The following is a 22276-nucleotide window of genomic DNA, read 5'->3' as shown; positions in this document are numbered from 1 at the left end:
CTCAGACACTTAATAATTACCTGAGTGATCTGGGCAAGTCATTTAACACCATGCCTTGCAAAAATAAACAAACAAAAAAAAAGTTTTTTAGTTTTTGCAAGTTAGGCCATTACAAAAGTAATGAAGAAAAATATTCAATTATAAAATTCTTAAAAACTAAAAAAAAGTTATTGACATAATTCTAAGATAATATAGTATAAAAATAATTTAAAAAAAAACTATTCATCGGGGGCGGCTAGGTGGCGCAGTGGATAAAGCACCGGCCCTGGAGTCAGGAGTACCTGGGTTCAAATCCGGTCTCAAGACACTTAATAATTGCCTAGCTGTGTGGCCTTGGGCAAGCCACTTAACCCCATTTGCCTTGCAAAAAAAAAACTATTCATAATGGATTTATGTTTAGCAGGGTTATACCTGCATAACCTATATTAAATTGCTTTCTGTCAGGGGGAAGGGGAAGGGAGAAAAGTGTGAAACAAAACCTTGCATGTAGTTGGGAAAATAAATAAATAAAAATATTTTTTTTAAAAAGGTATTTGTTTCTTTTTCCTATGAGATTTTAGCAGCTTATCACATTTTTCCAACTGATCAAATAAATTTGCTTTTTTTTAGAAGGGGAGAAAGGGAAAAGGCTTTTCTGTAGTGACTGTTGTTCAAAATGGACAGCACTCCATTCTCTCTTTGCTTTGGATCCATCAGCTAAGTGCTTCATAGAGGTAGGTACTGATATTTTCCCCATTTTACAATCGAAGAAACTGAGACAAATAGAGACTAAGTGAATGAAAATAAAAGGTTTCTGAACTCAATATGATTTTCAGTTACCAGTCTTGTTCCAGGAAAGCAAAAGAAATATGATTTTATTCTTTCAGGAGAGAGGTAGGGAATTGTAAGTTCAAAATGTTATATGTCATTAAGTATGAAATCTTGTTGATTAATTTAGCTTAGCTACTTTGACACACTTTGTGATCCTAGGAAAATTGCTTAGATTTTCAGTTTCCTAGGTCCTCTTTATAACTCTTGAGTTTCAGAAAAGATAACCTACATCTAGTCCTGTTCCTATCCTATAGTTTATAGAATTTAGTCAAAACATAGTAATTGACTTGACTTTCCTCCTTCCTTCCCTTCTTTTTATTACTTTGAATTGTTTTGTTGTGATTTTTGATATTTCTATACACTATTTATTTTGTTATAAAACCTAATGTAGTTTTTTTTTTAAATCAAGAAACTTGGAATTGGGAAACACGAGAGGACTAGGTTTGGCCACCTCTATTTCTGAGCCTCAATTTCTCCATCTAGAAAATGGTGCCAGTTACAAAGCACTCTACTATATCACCTGCTTATAAATGGCAGCTAGCATCATCATCAGTGCTTTGGGTTATTAGAAAGATGTAATAATGGTGATACTAGTTGCCATTTATAAACAGGTGACATAGTAGAGTACTTTGAATCCTTACTCTCTAGTACCATTGTCTCAGGCAGACAGTAGATGTTTAAGAAATGTTTTTTTAATTGATTTAAGTCAATAAAGTTTTCATTCAAATCTTGTTCAAGATATTTACTTAGCTTTCTGAATATGGGCAAATCACTTAACCTCTCTAAGCCTCAGTTTGCTCAACAATGGTGATAACAATACTTGTCCTATCTTCCTCAGTATTCTTAGGAAGTGGAAAGACTTGTGTGAACTGATATTGGGTAAGAGGAGCAGAACCAGAATAACATTGTACACCCTAACAGCAACATGGGGGGTGATGATCAGCCTTAATGGACTTGCTCATTCCATCAGTGCAATAATCAGGGACAATTTTAGAGTACCTGAGACAGAGAATACCAGAGAAAGAATTTGTAGAGTTTAAATGAAGACCAAAGTCTATTACCTTCCATTAAAAAAAAATTATCTTTATGTACTACATAATTTTGCTATTTCTAATATTTTATTTTCTCCTCAAGGATATGCTTTCTCTCCCAATACATTCAATTTCAATCAATGTATAGCATGGAAACAATATAAAGATTATCAGACTGCCTTCTGTGGGGGAGTGGGGAAAGAAGGGAAGGTGGGGGGGGAAGTATAAAATTCAAAACCTTACCAAAAAAATGATAGGTAGAAACTACTACTGTATAGAATTGGAAAACAAATAAAATATTTTTTTTAAAAAAAGAAGTCTGGAGATTCAGAAGTAAAACCTAGAGAAAAATAAAGGAATTTGTTTCATAATAGAAAGAAATACTAAATTTCACTTTAAGGTGGATGAAAATAAAAATCTTTTTTTCTTGTGAAAAAAGAAAGGATTCTTGAGCAGATCTAATGATAATGATGATGATAATGATCCCAATAATGATGATGATGATACTAGCTGCCATTTATAAGCAGGTGATATAGTAGAGTGCTTTGAATCCTTACTATCTAGTACCTGTGTTTGGGCAGACAGTAGATATCTAATAAATGCTAATTGATTCAAGTCAATAAGATCTTAATTCAAATATTACTCAAAATACTTACTTAGCTGTATGAAAATGGACAAATCTCTTAAGCTCTCTAAGTCTCAGTTTCCTAATCTTTAAAATGGGAGCATTGGATATCACTTATTTCACAGAGTTGTCATGAGACTCAAATGAAACAATGTAAGTAAATTGCTTTGTAAAATTTAGGGTATTTATTATGATTAAAGCAGCTATTATTATTGTACATAACTTTATAAAACAACATTACATACATTATTTTATTTTCTTAATAACCATGTGTAGGTATTTAACAAATGAGAAAACTGAGGCTTAGAAAGGTGACATCTGCCTATAGTCATACAGCTCAGTAAGAGGGCAAGATCTGAATTCAGGTCTTCCTGAACTGAAGTATTTCAATGACTTGAATGAATCAAAAAGCATTTATTAAATACCTACTATGTACCTCTGTATCAATATAACTAGCCAGATCTGAGGTGGAAATTGAACTGAGGTCTCTAGTGACTTTAAGTTCATTTATCCTCTAACATGCTTGAAATAGTGAAAGCAATTTGTAAAGAATAAAGTTAAACAAGCCTGTTACTACTTCTTTTTATAATTAGAACTTTATTTAATCCTGAACTTATTAAGTATAAGTTACTACTATCCTGGGTGTTGGGACTACAGAAATGAAAAATGACTGTCTCACATGAAGAGGTGTCTCTTGTCAAGACTAACCCTTCTAAAGAATGGTAGAAAAATGTGGAACTCAAAAGCTTGCAAAAGAATGAATGCTGAAAACTATCTATGCATATAATTGGAAAATAAATAAATAAAACAAAACATAAATATTAACTTTAATAGGCATAAATATAAATGTATACAGTTACAAAAAGAAATCATGTGAGATGCAAATGGTTTAGTTATGACTGTTGATGAAATAGTGGGAGGAATTCAAAAATATGATTATATGATTACTTTTAAAATATAAAAAAATGTTTAATATTTGTTCTTTTTAAGAACTCTTTGAGTTCCAAATTTTTCCCCTCCCTCATTCCTTTGCATCACCATTTCTTTTTTACTTTATCATTCTGTAATGAGATTTTCAGACATTTCAGCCAAACTGGGCTTCTTTTGGTTCAGTTCTACATATCCAAACATAAAGCTCTCATTTCATAACATGTCTTTAAATTGACATCTGATGCACAGGGAAAAATACAATATCTTGGAGTTTGAAAGCTGGGACTATCTCAAGAGATATTAGACAGATGCTGGTGGACAATTTTTAAGTTTTTAAGAAACCCGTGTTAGTGGGATTGAGGTTTTTCAATGACTGAAATTTTGGTCAAATGTTACATCTTTCCAGATTTGGGTACTTTAAATTTTATTAATTGATTTAGGAAATAAGTATCAATAATACCATAATTAAATAACCATCCAATTTCTAGAGGTCAAAATATCCAAATAAACCTCTTTGGTGGAGTAGGAAAAAAAAAGACTAACCTTTCTATAAGTGATTCCATTGTCCATCTTCTTCAGCAAATTTTGCCCTCTATTATTTCCACTCTTTCACATCTCCAATCTTTCGCTATCTACTGGCTGTTTCCCTATTACCTACAAACAAACCAGGCTTCCTCATCCTCAAAAATAAAACCAAAAAACCCATCATTTAATCTGTATATCCCCACCATCATCCTGGATCTCTACTCTTTGTTATGGCTAAACTCTTGGAGAAGGCTGCCTACTATCAATGTCTATACTTTCTTTCCTATCCTTAACACTTTGCAGACTGGCTTCTAACCAAGTCATTTAACTGAAACTACTGTCTTCAAAGATAATAATCATCTTTTAATTGCCAAATCTAATTTTTTTTTCTCAATTTTCAGCCTCCTTAACCTCTCTATAGCCTTTGCATATCTCTTCTCCTGGATATTCTCCTCTCTAGGTTTTTATGACAATTGACTATTCCTGGTTTTCTTCTTGTCTGATGCTTCTCTTCTATCTTCTTTGCTGGATCTTCTTCTAATCATGGCCATTAACTCTGGATGTCCTCCAAGACTACTGTTTTCCCTCTATTTCAAATATCATCTCTGTGTAGAGTATTATCAGATCTATTTAACATCAAACCTTTAATTTCCCATCTCTAACTGCCCTTTGGATATTTCAAATTGGCTGACCTATAGTCATCTTTTTATTTTTTTGCAAGTGAAATTTAATTTATTATTATTATTATTATTATTATTAAAATAATTTTGTTATAAGAGTAAACATAACCCCCCCCAAGAAGATGAAAAACCTCAAGAATAGTGAGAGAGAGAGAGAGAGAGAGAGAGAGAGAGAGAGAGAGAGAGAGAAATGTAATTCAGTCTGTACTCAGATTCCAATGACTCTGTCTCTCGGGTGAATTGCTTTCTTTATCATAAGTCCACCAGAGAAGTTACTTCAATATTTTTCCCACAGTTGTTACTAACTGTACCTCCACTCTTTTCCTCCCCACTCTCATTTATTCTATTCTCTCTCTCCTTTCATCCTGGCTCTGGCCAAAAGTGTGTTGTATCTGAGTAACTTCTCCCTCAATCTTCCCTCTCTTCTATCACCTATTCCCCCATTCCCCCTTATCCCATCCCTTTCTTCTCATTTTTCTCTAGTGTAAGATAGATTTCCTCACCCTATTAAGTGTGTGTTATTTCCTCTCTAAGCTATTTCTGATGAGAATGAAGGCTCATTCATTCCCCCTTGCCCTCCCCCTTTCTATTCCATTGAAAAAGCTTTTTCTTGACTCTTATGTGAAGTTTCTTAGCTTCTTCTTCATCTCCTTTCCCTTCCTCCCAGTACTTTATTACCCATTGACTCCATCTTTTTACTATATTATACTATTATATTCCGCTCCTTCCTATGTCCTGTCTATATATGTTCCTTTTAAGCTCTTATAAATGAGCAAGTTCATATGAGTTATCAATATCTTCTTCCCATACAGTTCCAAAACAGTTCAATATCATTAAGTTCCTCATAGTTAGTCCTTCTCTGGTTCACCAGAGTCCTGTACTTGGAGATCAGACTTTCTGTTCAGCTCTGGTTGTTTCAATAGGAAAGTTTGAAAGTTCCCTGTTTCATTGAAAGTCCATCTTTTCCCCTAAAAGAGGACGTTGAGTTTTCCTGGGTAGCTGATTCTCGGTTGTAAACCAAGATCTTTTTTTCTTCTGAAATATCATATTCCAATCCCTTACCTTCTGTGAGCTGTGCTCTGGGGGTGCAGGCTGCTTTCTCCAGATTCTCGCTGTAGATTCTACAACCAGTGCTCCCCACTCCACACTCATTTTGCAGTAGCAGATTCTCTCACAACCCCTTCAAGCTGTTACCAGTGATCTCTGGGCTAAGTAATCTTGGACTGGGAAAATGTATCACTCAGCCTTTCTGTGCTTTTGCCTCTCTAAATCTTGGCTAGAGTCATAATTTATTGGCTTTTGGAGTTTTGGGGAGAAGGAGTTCCCAGAAAATTCTGCCTTCATGCTGCCATTTTGGTTCCCTGATAAAGAGACTTGACCTATAGTCATCTTAAACTAAACATGTCCAAAGCTGAATTTGTTATCTTTTCTCCAAAATCTCCTACTTATTTCCTTATCACTGTTGAGGGTATCATTATCTTCCCAGTCACTCAGGCTAGAAACCAAAGAGATCACTCTCAACTTTTAAGTTACCAAATCCTAGCATTTTCAACATCTCTTCATAGGCCTCCATCTCTGCTTTGATACTTCCACTGCTCTAGGCCATTATTGCATCATACTTAGATTATTATCATAGCCTATAAGTTTTTTTGCCTATTCCAATCTTTCCCTATTTCAGTTCATTTCTTCACTCAGATATTAAATTTACCTTCCTAAAGCACATGCCTGATTATTTCGCTCCTTGTTCAATTAAACTCCAGTGGCTCATTCTTACCTCTAAGATCAAATATAAAACTCTCTATTTGATTTGTAAGACCTTTCCTTATATGGTCCCTTCCCACCTTCTTAGTCTTCTTTCATTACTCCTTTCCATGTGCTCTACAGTCCAGTGACACTGAGTCTCCTTGTCACTTTTCTCACCATACATCTCCTAATTCTAGGCCTTTTCACTGGTTGTCTCCCATACTGCAGTGCTTTACTTCTTCATCTCCACCTCCTTGATTCTGTAGCTTCCTTCAAACTTCAATTAAAGTCCTATCTTCTGTAAGAAGCCTCCTTAATACTTAATGCCTTTCCTCAAAGAATATTGCCAATGGTCTCTAATGTACAAATCTTTCTCCATAATTGTTGACATGGTATCTCCCTAGTTAGACTGAGTACCTGAAGTATAGGGATGGTGCTTTTTTGGCTCTTTTATTAGTGTCTGGCTCTTAATAAAAGCTTGATGACTTGATACTCTACTCAGCTATGGGATGAAATTGAGAGGTATCTATGGCCATCTGAAGCTTCTTAGGTCAGGTTCAGAGTAAAGTTCTACGTGGAAAGTCCTTAATAATGGAAAAGCTAACAATACTGAATCAGTGATATGGAACCAGGGGTCTCTTAAAAGAGAGATTGTTTGCTAAGCAAAGACCCTAAAGACTGGAGACTATTTGGAACAGAGACATGACCTGATATGAAAGTTTCATAGCATATTAAGAGGAACATAAAGAAGTAAGATGCCAGGTCAGGCAGAAGGTTCAGATACAAAGAGATACAACTAAGGTCTAGATATTCCAAATTTTGAAATTTGTATCACTTGGCTACTGGTGAGCACATGAAGCAAGTTAACAGAAATAGATATTTCTTCAGAGAATAATTATAGGAGCTGAATATCCTAGACTATTCAAGAGGTTCTATAAGATATGAGTATAAATTCATGTTTCCAAAGGAAGCTGAATACTAAAATCTTTTTTGTAGAACACAGTCCCACATTGTTATCCTAGGATTGATTGAACCTTTCAGTTGAACTTCAATAGAACATATTCCCTCACTAAATCTGTAAATTCTTTTTTGAATTCTTGTATGACTGTACTTCCATGAGTCAAGAGCCTTTGGCCCTTGATCATGAATACTAGCCTTGCAAGCTCAGTCTGCTGTTTCTACAGAGGGAGTCTTTAACCAAACCAAGTGATGAAAATAGATCATTTTGATTACAGGAAACTGAAAAGCTTTTGAATGAATCAAAAAAACAGAACTAGGATAAGAAGGGAAATTTTAGAATGGAAGAAATCTTTGTCTCAAATATCCCTGACAAGAATCTGATATCTAAGATAAATACATATTTATTTTTTGGTTTCTGCAAGACAAATGGGGTTAAGTGGCTTGCCCAAGGCCACACAGCTAGGTAATTATTAAATGTCTGAGACCAGATTTGAACTCAGGTACTCCTGACTGGAGCTTTATCCACTGCGCCACCTAGCCACCCTTATCTAAGATAAATAAGGAAATAGCACAAGCATATAAAATTGAAAGTCATTCTCAATGGAGTAGTCAAAGAATATAAAAAAAAATTTTCAAATGAAGAATTGCAAATAAATAATAGCCATATAAAAGAGGTCTCTGCTTCATTGATAATAAAAGAAATGCATGTCAAAACAACTTTGAAGTTTTATTTCATACTTAGTAAATTGTCCAACATGACACAAGATGGAAAAAGTCTATGTTGGAGGGATTGTATGAAGACAGGCACACTAGAAGATTATTGATGGAGCTGTGAATCAGTATGAAAATTTTGGGAGGCAGTTTGACATAGTGCTCTTTGACTCAGAGAATCTACCATTAAGCATATAACCAAAGGAGATCAGGGAGAAGAGGAAAGGTCCTAAATATGTCAAAATATACATAGCAACAGTTTTTGTGGTAGCAAAGTAACTACTTATCATTTGAGGAAGGGGTGAGGAGAAAAGATTGAAAAATGATTCCAGATTTTGATACTCTGTGACCAGGAGAATGATGGTTCCATCGACAGAAATAGAATAGTTAGGGGAATGGGCAAAATTTGGTTTGTGGGACAAGGTTGGGGAGGCAAGAGTGAATTATTTGGTGGCATATTGAGTTTGAGGTGTCAGTGGGACATCCGAATAGAGATGTCCATCAGTCAATTGGAAATTCAAGAGTGGAATTCCTAAGCGAATTTAGAGAGAAATGAATAGACTACAAATTTCAGGTTGCTGGGACTGATCTATCTGAACTTTCCATCTCCCTAGCACCTAGCAAAGAGCTGTTAGTACCATAGGTGCTTAATAAATAATTATTGTATGAATGCATAAATTATTTTTCTGAGAGTTGGTATTCTGTGGTAGAAAAAATACTAAATCTGGAATCTGGAGAGTCAAGGGTTCAAATCCAAACTTGTTAATTATGTAAATTCAAACTAATGAATTAATCTCTCTGAGTCTAATTTTCCTTATATGCAGAGTGGGGATAATTGTAGTTGTTTTACTTAGTTCAAAGGATTGTTGTAAGGAAGAAATGAAATATGTATGAAAGGCTTTGCAAACATCTAAATATTAGTTATTATAATTATTACACAGTTTGGGGATTCATCTACACGGAAATGATCTCTGAAGCCTCTAGAGAGGGAGAGGATGAGATCACTAATGGTGAGAGTGTAGAGGGAAGGGAGGAGAGAAGGGGACCTAGAATAGATCCTTACAGTATACCCATACAAGAATAAATAAAGAAAACAGAGTCAGTGAAACTGAGGAGGAACAGTCAGAGGAATTGAAGGAAAGCCATAAAAAATCAATGCCATACTCCTCCCATCCATGAAATAGATACAAGAAAAAATGATTGAATTGGGAGAGATTGGTATAAGTCAGACATGTTAATTCATTGTTGATGGAGCAGTGAATTGATCCACCTTTTCTGGAAAACAATCTGCAATTACTAAGGAAAATACATTAAACTATTAACATCCTTTGACTCAGAATCCCAAAATCAGGAATATTTCCCAAGAAACAGGAAAAATAAAGCTCTAAATATAAATAGTGATACTAGCACTTTTTCTAATCACAAATTGGAACAAATTAGATGTCTGTCAACTAGGGAATATCTAATTAAATTGTGCTGTATGGATATAATGAAATATTATTGTTCCATGGGAAATGATAAATGAATTCAGAGAAACACCTAAAGTCTGATATATGAGTGAAGTAAACAGGACCAGAATAGATCATCAACAATCAATGAACATTTATTAAGCACTTACTATATTCCAGGCCCTGTGCTAGGTGCTGGAGATGCAAGTACAAACAATGAAACAATTTCTACTTGGCTGGAAGTTTAAGTTCCAAGATTCAAGTATGGATGATGTTTTGTTTTGCTTTGCTTTGTCTTTTGATTCGTGGGTAAATTAGATTTAAATGAGGCAGAGTTGTTTGAAGTCCTCCACCTCACTCTCTCTTCCAAAGTCATCATAGTCCAGTGGCAAGCCAGAGAGTCAAGAAAACTGGTGATGGCTTTAGATGCAATGGATGACCTTGGCATCTTTGATAGCTAACCAAGCTCCAGCAATTCCACAATGCCTGCTTCAGCAGCTTTCATGACCATTGGAACAAAGTGTTCTCATCTACCCATTCCACCAGTGGAAGACTTCACATGCTTAGTCACCCCCCACCTCCCAACTCACTGATGAATTTAAGACTCCCTCAGTTATCCTCTTTTTTTTTTTTAATTTTTGCAAGGCAATGGAGTTAAGTAACTTGCCCAAGGCCACATAGCTAGGTAATTATCAAGTATCTGAGGCTGAATTTGAACTCAGGTCCTCCTGACTCCAGGACAAGTGCTCTAACCACTGTGTCACCTAGCTGTACCCTTTTGGCTACCCTCAACCTGGTTTAGCTAGTCTGCTGAAATGGTTTCCTGGGATGTGGCACTGTGCATGCTACAGTTTCTTGGAAACACCAGTTGAATTAGGTGGTTCAGGTGGACATCAGAGGTGGAAAGCTGCCTTGAAAAGGGTTCAGTAGCCCTCACATCAGAAGTAGTAGTCTTCCCTGAACACATTCTATATATCATCTGTGGAAAAATAAAATACTATACTTATATATCTCCTCACTATATATAATGACTGCAATCATCTAGATTACAAGAACAGTAAATGTCAGCTCAACCCTGAGTAATTGTAATAATCACTCGAGCCCAGAGAATAGATGATGAAACACATCTTCATCCTCTTTGTAGAAAGATGGGGGAATTAAGGGTTTGGAATATCATATAGACTGCCAGACAGAGTAATTGGGTAGTTGGTTTTGATTTGTTACAAGGGAAAGCTCAATGTATGTGTTTGTGTGAATATGTGTATATGCTTATATGTTTATTCATGATCAATTATATATGCTTAGTATGTCTGTGTTGAAGTTGGGGTCCAGGGAGGACTATATCCTGAAATGACTATAATGTAAAAATAGCATTAATAAAAGGTTATTCTCCCACAATGCTGGAAGAGGAGTATTTAGAGAGAAAGGGATAATCAACAGTATCAAATAGTAGAAAAATAATAGAAAAAGTTAAAAAAAAAACCCCAAGCAAACTAAATAATGGCCATTGGATGAAAAGACCATTAGTGACCTGAGAGAGATAAATTTCAAAAGGATAGTGGGAATGGAAACCAGATTATGAGAGGGTAAGGAATGAATAAATGTAAGATAAATAGACTAGTCTTTCAAAAAGTTTGTCAGTGAAGGGAAGAAGAGACATAAGACAAGAGCCTAAAGGAGTAACAGGATCAGTGGAAGGTTTTTTTTTATTTTAAATAGAAGTGACTTGATCATGTTGGTAGATTGAAGGGAAGGATTTATTAGAAGATAGAGCTGGAAGATGCAAGAAGCAATGGGGATAATTTACATAAGAATAATTCCAATAAATATCAGCATAAATGACCATATAAATAACCAAAAAAATCCAAATTTTATGATTATATCAGTAAATGCAGAAAAAAAAACCTTTGATAATATACAAATTTCATTCCTATTAAAAATATTAGAAAGCATTAAGTTGGGGCAGCTAGGTGGCATAGTAGAGCACCAGCCCTGGAGTCAGGACCTGAATTCAAATTCGACTTCAGACACTTAATATTTACTTAGTTGTGACTTTGAGGAAGTCATTTAACCTTTTGCCTTTTAAACAAAAAAAAATTTTAAAAAAACAAAACAACGAAAGAAATCATAGGACATAAATGGAGTCTTTCTTAATATGATTAGTAGAATTATCTAAAACTAAAAGCAAACATCTGTTTGAGGGTAAGCTTGAAGCATTCCCAGTAAGATCAGAAGTGATGCAAGGTTATTCATTATCACAATGACAATGAGGCATTAAAACAATCAATCTTTAAAGCTAATACTATGGTACATTTAGAAAATTCTAGAGAAGCTACTAGAAGTCTAGTTGAAACAAGATACAAAATAAACCCCCACAAATCATCACATTTCTATATACTATCAGCAAAACCCAGTTGAAAGTAATAGAAAGAGAAATTCTATTTAAAGTAACTGCTAACATTTGAAAATATTGGGGCCATTACAAATTTCAAAATTACAAAACACTTTTTCATAAAAATAAAGACAGATCTAAGCAAATGGAGAAATATTAATTGTTGATGAGTAGACTAAGTCTATAGAATAACAATGGCAATTCTAAGACTTGTTCAGTGCCACATCAAACTACCAAGAATTATTTTATAGAACTAGGAAAAATAGTAACAAAATTCATCTAAAATATCAAAAGGCAAGAATATAAAGGGAATTAATAAATAAAAAGGTTAAGGAAGGCAACTTAGCAATTTCAAATTTCAAGCTATTATAAAGCTGTAATCAAAACAATCTAGAACTAGATTAGAAATAGAGTGGTGAATCAGTGGAATATATTATGCAGTAAAAGACCATAATAATTTAGTGTTGTTAAATTTAAAGATCTAAGTTTTTGAAGAACTCAACATTTGGGGGGGGGGGGTTGCTAGGCAATGGGGCTAAGTGGCTTGCCCACAGCTAGGTAATTATTAAGTGTCTGAGGTCAGATTTGAACTCAGGTACTCCTGACTCCAGGGCCCATGTTTTATCTACTATGCCACCTAGCTGCCCTGGAACTCAATATTTTACAGAAATTGGTGAGTAACCTAGAAAGCAATTTGACAGAAACTAAACAAAGACTAACATCTCACAAGATTAAGCCAAAATGGATATACGATTTAGATATAATGGGTGATATCATAAGAAATTAAGGGAGCATGGAAAAATATACCTGTTAGATTTATGGATAAAGGATAAATATATGGGGGAAAAAAGAATTATAGGAAGGAAAACTGATAATTTTGATTAATGAAATTAAAAAGCTTTTGCAAAAATAAAAACAATGCAGTCAAAATTAGAAGGAAAATAAAAAACTGGAGAAAAAAATCATGGTAGGAAAATTTGAAGAAAAATAGGAAACTGGAGGAAAAATTCATAGAGCCAAAATTTTTCTAACAAAAACATTAATTCTCCATTGGGAAATGGTCAAACAACAGTTTTCAGAAAAAAGAAATAAAAGCTATTAATGATCATATGAAAAATTGGTCTAAATCACTTAATTTAGAAATGCAAATTAAACAACTCAGGTACCATTTCATACCCATCAGATTGGCTAACATAACAGAAAAGGTAAATAATAAATTTTGGAGACACTAATAAATAAAAATGGGGCCACTAATGCACTACTTGTGGACCTGTGAATTACTCTGACCATTCTGGAGAACATTTTGAACTTTATTGGAACATTTATAGTCCAAAGGGCTATAAAATTGAATATATATGTTTTTACCCAGCAATAAAGAAAATTGAAAAGGACATACATTTTATACACACACACACACACACACACACACACACACACACACAATATTTATAGTCTCTTTTTCTGATTGCAAAGAATTGGAAGTCAAAGGGATGCCCATTAATTGGGGAATGGTTAAATAAATTATGATATTTGATTGTATTGGAATACTATTGAGCTATAAGAACTGATTGGTTTCAGAGAAACTTTAGAGAAACCTTGCACTCTGCTGCACTCTGATGCAAAGGTGAAATAAATAAAACCAAACATTATGCACAGAATCATCAATAAGGATGAACAACTATGAAAGCCTAAATTCTCTGATCAAGACAATGGTTCAAGACATTCCTTAAGAATCCCTGATGAAAGATGCTATTCACCTCCAGAGAACTCATGAATTCTAAATGGAGAGAGACCCATATTTTTTCCACTTTATTCTTATTTTATTTTGTTTTTTCTTTTACAACATAGTTAATAAGGAATATGTTTTCCATGACAACATATAATTGATATAAAGTTTTTTGTCTTCTCAAAGAGGTGAGGAGTAGGAAGGCAGAGGAGAATTTGGAATTCAAAACTTTTTCTTTCAGTGAGTGTTAACTTTTTAAATATGTAATTTGGAAATATATAACAAAATAAATAAATAAAATAAATTTTTAAAAAGGGGAAAAATAATTATTCCAAGGTGCCAGAAGAACTGAGAATGAAGACCATGAAAGGTACAAAAGGCCAAAAAAGTGATGAATGTCTCATTCTCTGAAACTGTAGAAATATTGAGAAGACTTGAGAAGTATTGGGGTTTTCAAAGAAAGATTTTAAAAATTAGAGAAGGAATTTAAGATAAAGGGATTCACTTGGAATTATAACCAAAGGGCAATAAAAATGTGCATACCCTTTGATCTAACAATACCACAACTGGGTCTTTACCACACAGAGATCATGAAAAAGAGTAAAACCATCCATCACATGTCCAAAAATATTCATAGCAGCTCTGTTTGTGGTAGCAAAGAATTGGAAATTGAGTGAATGCCCATCAATTGGGGAATGGCTAAACAAATTTTGGTATATGTATGTTATAGAACACTTGTTCTATTAGTAAACAAGAGGGATGGGAATTCAGAGAAACCTAGAAAGACTTGCTGAACTGATGCTGAGTGAGATGAGTAGAACCAGAAGAAAACTGTATACACTAACAGCAACATGGGGTTGATGGTTCACCATGATGGACATACTCATTCCATCAATGCAAGTGCTTTTTTTTTTTATCTCATTTGATACTTATAACATCTAGAGGTAGATGATATTATTATTCCCATTTTATAATTGAGGAAATTGATCCAGGAGAGAGCATGGGAGCACTAGCTTTAATAGGGACATTGGAAAGAATTGTTACTAGGTGAGAAAGAGCTCTAAAAGGGTAGATGAGAAAGTCTCACAAATTTCATCTTCAGTTGACAAATATTATTTAGTACCTACCACAGTTTATTCAAAATATTGTAAAGATACTTAATATTTAGCTGATTAAAAGGTGGGACCAGCAAATTATTGAAATAGGTTTCTGAAGGGGATAGTGGATATTTTAGAGCTAGCAGAATATTAGGGAGGTAGACTGCCAGCCATCCCTTTGCTATATTCTCTGTACTAACTGATATTGCAATAGGTATCCATCATACAACTAAATTCTATGTTTGGTTTCTCCCTTTTAGAATGTAAGCTTCTTGAGGGTAGGAAGGGTCTAACTTTTTATATTTGTATCTTCAGTGCTTGTCACATGGTATGCATTCTCTCAGTCTTCATAAAATCTTTTCATTGAAATTTGTCACTTAAAACTTCCCAAACTGCCTCCAGTTAAATTTATTTCATATTACTCCTCTCAACCTACTCCTCCCTCCTCCCATATTCTAGTCTGACTGGCCAATTCACCCACTCTCACCCCCACCTCCATAAACAACATTATATTTCCTTTTTCTATTCCTTTATTTGCACAGGCTGTCACTGATGTCATTTCTACCTCTTGGGGAGTCCCTTTGCTGCATTTGAGGCTTATTCAAATGATACCCCTCCTTCCCCAGGTTTCTTCCTGATTCTTTTAGGTAATAGCACTTCCTCATCCCCAAAAAGACTTTGTATAAATGTGGGCTGTATTGATCAAGTCCTTTGTAAAAGAGGGACCCGGGCCATAGATTATGGATATGGAAGTATCTCCTCAAACTGCATTAAGACCATTAGAATACTCCATTATCTCTGAACATGTTTTTTCCTCAGCAAAATATAAGCCTGAATAGTGGGCATTGTTTTTATTTCTCTCTCTGAAAGAACATTCTTTTCTTTCTTTATTGATGCAGGGAAATGATTAGAGAATTGTGAATGTGGTAGAAGCAAAATCTATTGACTGTGGAGGTTCCCACTCTTGGGATTCTGCCTCCCTTGGACACTGTTGATTGTTTCCTGTCTCCCTTTGACCCTGTTATATCTTGTCCTCCATTTCCCTCTTGACTTAACCTTGGCCTGGACACTGGTGGCAGGAAATGACATGTTGAATGTGGACATCAAGTATCTTGAGACAGGAAGGACCAGCACATAGGTGGTCATTGGAAGTTACCTGATCTGAGTTGAAAAAAAACCACACCCCAAATACTACCTACACCAGCCTATGATGGAGAGGCATTTAACAGGAAGATCCACCTCCCTCCCATCTCTTGCTCCTTCCCTTCCCATCCAGAATGATGGACCTTCCTCTGGCTCTTCATTAAACCACGTGGGCTCTGTGGCTCTCTCACCCTGTGGCCTGGTTAACCTAAGCGCCTCCTCATGGCTACCTGCCCTTCTCTCTCTCTCTCTCTCTCTCTCTCTCTCTCTCTCTCTCTCTCTCTCTCTCTCTCTCTCCCTCCCTCCCTCCCTCCCTCCCTCCCTATCCAAACTTCATATGAGCCTGCCAGCTGACCTGCCAAATCCACATGGTTTTTCTTTAAACTTTTCTCAACTTTTCTATCACTTTCTTACGTATTGTAACTTCTTTTAATAAATTTTATTTTCCTTTCCACACTTGGTTTCCCAAGACTGAGGAGTGGTCTGTCACAGGCAGATTTGAACTCAAAGGAGCCAGCCCAGCAGCTATGTTACCTCAACAGACTACCATCTCCTTTCCTTCTCATCCTTCTCTACTGCTTCCTTATATTCATTTCCCATTGTCATCCCAAACCATGCTCTTGAATTAGTTACATCATTTGGATTTTTTTAATTTAGGAGGGAGGTAAAGGTGGTGTAGGATAGACTGGACCTGGAACTTCAAAACCAGAATTCTAAGCTGCTCCTATGATACAGAGAAATAGGAATAATATTAATGCCTATCTCACAAGAGTGAAATGAGGATCAAATAAGAGGATAGTTGCAAAGTACTCAGTTCACACAGTAGATGCTTAATAAATGACTGTTCCCTTCCCCCTCCTCAGTTGATAGGAAAATATTGGGATCATCACATAATTTCTCTGAGCATCAAAAACTTTCCTGCAAGCATGAGGGGAACAATGTCAGTGATCACAATGTTTAGTAGCAAGCCAAGATCCTTAGATTTGTGCTTTTAAAAAAAAACAGGAAATATATTTGCCCTTTAATTATAAATTTTTACTGGATGCATGATTTTCATTCATTTGACCTAGAAAATAATTTTTTTAAACTTTTTTCTAGAATAATACCCTGCAGAGAGGTTGTATGGAGTTGTCAGTGTGACATGGTCTCAAATTCTGCCTCTCACTCTTACTGTGTATCCTTAAGCAATTCCCTAACCAGTTTCCCATTAAGTTGTAACTATATTTGAGTGAAGGAGTTCTCTACTCACAAGTGTCTGATTTCATATATATTGTGAGAAATACCAGGTTGGCCTGCTCATCCCAGCAGGAAGTGCCCTTGAACCTTTGCTCACAGTTCCCTGTTTGGAATACTTCCCGCTTTCTCTGCATATCCAATCTCATCCAATCATTCAAAGCTTCCTTTAAATTGGCCTCACAGCCCCCTTCTCAGGATTATCTCATGCCATATAGGGCACCATTTTAATCATTCATTTTGGCTTTGCACTCTCAAATAGATTATCATTCTATGGAGAATTCCCTGAAGACAGCAGACATTCAATATCTGTGTATGAATTAATTGGCTGATAAAACCCCTTATTCTTCCAAGGAATGAGTTATATTATGGATCAAATAATTCACCTCATTTTTTTAAGAAATGAGTGGGGAGGTAAGGATGGGGAACTAGGGATGATTCACCTCCTCAAATTGTGTGGGTATAGTAGGTATCTCTTTTGATGTAGGCAGAAGTCATCTTTTTAAATATGTAAAATGTAAATGGGGCTACTTGTAAATGCTAATTTCTGTTAGGGTAGAGATTGACTTGACAGGAAGCAGAACAATAGGTGACTGACAAGTTTTGGATTTCTGTATTTTAGAGGTATGGAAAACACTAGAGGGAAAAAAGCAAAGATGAGTCAGAGATGAGAAAAGAACTGGAGCTGGAGGGAAGCAGTTGGGAAGTTAAGATATGCTAGAAGCCTAAGTAAGCTTCACACAATTTTAGAATTGGGAAGAGTTTAAAGATTATCTTGTCCATCATTTTATATATATAAGAAGTTAAGGTCCATTGAAGCTAAGTGACTTGGCAATTAGTTAATTATAGTGATAATAGCTGATATTTTTCTAAGATTCAAAGTTTATGAAGAGCTTTCCCCACAACAAAGGGAGAACATCATATTATCATTATTTTGCATATGAAGAAACTGAAATTGAGGGAGATTCAATGTAAACAGAATTTAAACTTGGATTTTGATTCCTGGTCCAGTAGTTTCCATTTCATCAACACTGTCTGAGTAATAATTCAGGAATGAGAGTAAGGCCTAGGGGAGAAAGAGTAGCCAGTTCCCAAAGACAGGGGCTGCCTGGATTCAAAGTTAAACTTGCAGGCAGTAGTTATGATCTGAAAATCAGTCAATAAAAGGTCTTGTTTTCTGAAGGACCAATGTAGTTGAGAGGAATAATTAAACTAAACATAGAACTAAAATTCGAAATCTAATTACTGGGGGTCAGGCAAGAAAAGAGCCCAGATGACAAGAGGTTGGATCTAAAAAAAAAAAGACACTAGATTTTGTCTACCTGTATTTAGTTTTTACTTAGTGATTCCTTAAGCCATGATAAAGTAACTTGTTAAACTATAAACAGTTGGCTGAGAGAGATCTGGTGGATGATTGACTAAGGACAAGGAGAGGTAAAGAGAATAATGGGGCAGGGATTGTATTCACTGAGCCTTTAAGAGTCTAAAGACATAGGACTCTTTGAGCTTTTGGTTGGATGGTGGTACAAGGTAGGCCAAGTAGCAATAAAAAAAACTTTTAAGGAGTCCAAGAGACTACTGTTCACAGTGACTTTGATGTTTCAGCACAATGCCTTTCACAGGAAAAAAAATCATAATGAATGTATTATTCTTATCTACTAAGATCAGCATTACAAGGAGCTTCTGCCAAGTTAATTTTTATTTAGAGGACCTGTCTAAATGGGAAGAGAAGTGCTAAATTCAGGAATAATTAATAGAAGAATGACAGAAATATTGTCACAATATCAAACCTGCCAACAGAAAGCTTATTTTCTTAAAGAAGGGATCTTGGGGGTGGCTAGGTGGCGTAGTGACCGGCCTTGGAGTGAGGAGTACCTAGGTTCAAATCTGGTCTCAGACACTTAATAATTACCTAGCTGTGTGGCCTTGGGCAAGACGCTTAACCCCGTTTGCCTTGCAAAAACCTAAAAAAAAAAGGATCTTGGGCGGCTAGGTGGCACTGTGGATAGAGCACTGGCCCTGGAGTCAGGAGTACTTGAGTTCAAATTTGACCTCAGACACTTAATAGTGTCTAGCTGTATGGTCTTGGACAAGCCACTTAACCCTACTGCCTTGCTAAATAAATAAATAAATCATATACTAAAAAAAAGAATCTGGTTTGTAAAGAAGAAAGAAATCGGAATTTTCCCCTAGAAGTTTGGAAAAATCTAAAAATCTAAATACCCAAATGTTATTTTGTGAAAACTTCCCTGTTTTGCAATTTGCTTCCTAGGATGCTTTTTAGAACTATAAAAGTAGGCCAACTGAACCATTTGATTTTAGTTTGTTTTATTTTCATGTCTATTAGCTCATAAATAAAGTCAGTATATCAAAAACTCTTAAATTTTCTATATTGTTCAGACCCTAACACAGATTGATTTGTGGTGTGGTATCCTGTTTTAGGATTGTGTCTCTCTCTGAAGAACATCATAAGATACCAGGATATTGGAAATACATACCTGGAACTGGAAGGAAACTGAGTGAGTTATTTAATCTAATTCTATTGTTTTACAAGTGAAGAGTTAAAGTTCAAAAAAATTACATAATTTGCCCAAAGTAAGCCATGTCCTCTGACTCAAAATGTAGCATCTCTGGGTTTTTGTGATACTGCTGCCTCCTAGTTCTCCTCTGTACATTCCTTCTGAGTATGCTTTACTGGATCTTCCTTCAGTTCAGACCCACTTACTGTGGTTGTCACCAGAGCTCTGTCTTGGATTCTCTTTTCATCTCCTCCTTATTCCATCTCCTTGATGATATCATTCATTCTCATGGGTTCAGTTATCATCTTTATACTAGTGATTCCCAGATTTTTTAGCTCAGCCTAAATCCCTCTCCTTACTTCTGAGTCTCACATCATTAATTGTGGGCTGATTATCCTAAACTGGCTGTCTCTCATAGACATCTTAAACTTCACATGTCCAAAGAACTCATTATCTTGCCCTACCTTACCACCACTAAATTCTCTTCTCTTCCCAACTTCCCTGTTTACCATCAAGGCTTCAGAGTAAATTTCATCATCTACTGCTCACAAGCCATTCTGTTCCCAAGTCCTATAGGACAAATAACATTTGTTACATCTCTTGGAGATGCCTCCTTAGATCCACTAGGGACATTCTGGTCCCACTTTACCTAAGATTCTCCCCGCTCCAATCTGTTGTTAGCTTTCAGAATCTGACTGGATCATCATCTATTCAACAACTTCACTGCCCCCCCACCCCACTCACCTCTGGAATCAAATATAAAATTTTCCAATTGACTTTTTTCTTTTGAGGCAATCAAAGTGAAATGACTTGCCCAAGGTCATACAATAAGTGTGTGAGGTCACATTTGAACTCTGGTCCTACTGACTCCAGGGCTGGTGTTTAATCACTCTGTGCCACCTGGCTGCCCTCTGTTTGACTTTTTTTTTGCAAGGCAATGGGGCTAAGTGGCTTACCTAAGGCCATGCAGCCAGGTAATTATTAAGAGTCTGAGGTCGGATTTGAACAGATCCTCCTGACTCCAGGGTCAGAGCTCTATCCACTGCACCACCTAGCCACTCCTTTTGACTTTTAAAGCCCTTCCCACTGTTCTAATCTTTTACCACTTTACTCTTCTCTGTGTACTCTGCAATCCAGTGATGCTGGTTATCTTGCTGTTTTTGCATCTAACACTCATACCTCTTCATTCCCTGCCTTTTCACTGGCTGACTGCCATGCCTGGAATTCTCTCTCTCTCCTCCTTTCTACCTCCAGCCTTCCCTTGTTTTCTTTAAGATCAGATCCCAATTCCTAGTGCTACAAGATGTCTTTTCTGCCCCCCCACACACACACTGCTGGCCTCTTTCCCCTGAGATTACCTCCTATGCACTCTGCATTTATCTTGCACATTGTTGTCTCCCCCTTATAAAAAGTGAACTCCTTGGGATTCTGAACTATTTACCATTATTGGATTTACCAGCACTTAGCACAGTGCCTGTGAAACAGCTCATATTTAATAAATGTTTTTTGACAGACTTTTGGTATCATGATGCTGCCTTTCTCTTTTTTTTGGTTTTTGCAAGGCACTGGGGTTAAGTGACTTGCCCAAGAGGGTATTCGGGGTGGAGCCAAGATGGCAGCATGAAGCTAGCATGCTCTCGGAACTTTTCCCTACTAATATGAAGCCTCTCCTCTGACATTCAAGCCATAGATCCCACCAAGGAAAAGAGAAGATTCAGAGAAGTTTTCACCTGCAGACTCTAATGAACACAATCCAGGACTCTGAACCCAAGTTGAACTTTTTGAAGAGCAATACTTGCAGCATAGTGTCAAATGGTTCAATAGCAGGAGCAGATATGATTTGATATTATCAGTGGAAATGATATTAAAGAAACATGGCCATCTGCTGTGCTGCTACACCCTAAGTACAATGGGACCTTTCCATCTGACTTAGCTGAAACCTTCATCTGTCTCATCTCCCCCTTAGCTTCTTCAAAGCAGGAACTGTCTTGCCTGTCTATTTGTATTTACCACCTTAGCACAGTGTTTGCACATTCTTGTTGTTCAGTTGTTCAGTCATATCTGACTCTACATGGCCCCACAGATTTTGTCCATGGATTTTCATACCAAAGATACTGACTTGGCTTGCCATTTTCTTCTCTGATGTTTTCTTCTCAATTTTACAAAAGAAGAAATGAGGCAACTAGAAGTTGTGATCTGGATCATATAGCTAGTAAGTGCCTGGGGCTGTATTTGAACTCAGATCTTACTCAGTCCCTTGCTTTAAACATGGTACTTAGTAAATGTCTTATTCATTCATTTACCTATTATAGACTTGATCTAATCAATCATTCCCGATTGCTATGACTTCAATTACTCTTCCTCAATGGGTCAGCGAGTCAAGAGAGAGAAAATAAGAACCATATACTGGGAGCCAAAGAGAACTACATTGAGATGGACCACAAAGCAATTCAAGATGACAACAGAGAGCAATAATTTGGGATTAGGGGACATTTTCCTGGTCTTTCCTACAACTTAGATATTTTCTAAATGGATATCTCTTGTGGTTAGTGTTGGTAGTCATCTAACAATAATGAAAAACACTCACATGCCTGAAAAAAATTTTGTGTGGATAAAATTTTGAGATACAGCCAACTCATCCTTGGTTTCAAATGGGCAAGAAGATGGCAGTTGAACAGTGGGCCCCTGAGCACTTCTAGTTGA

The 22276-nt window shown here is 36.1% G+C and overlaps 1 protein-coding gene across 1 annotated transcript in view; it reads right to left on the bottom strand.

Moving 5' to 3' along the window:
* The window catches only part of LOC141518628 (uncharacterized), a 109868-nt gene that overhangs the window by 15185 nt on the left and 72407 nt on the right, over positions 1 to 22276 (bottom strand). The gene's annotated exons all lie outside the window — the stretch shown is intronic.

The sequence above is a fragment of the Macrotis lagotis genome, chromosome 1, assembly GCF_037893015.1.
Source record: "Macrotis lagotis isolate mMagLag1 chromosome 1, bilby.v1.9.chrom.fasta, whole genome shotgun sequence".
Taxonomy (NCBI): Eukaryota; Metazoa; Chordata; class Mammalia; order Peramelemorphia; family Peramelidae; genus Macrotis; species Macrotis lagotis.
Note: the sequence above shows the minus strand (reverse complement) of the source record. Positions and strands in the feature narration are given on the sequence as shown.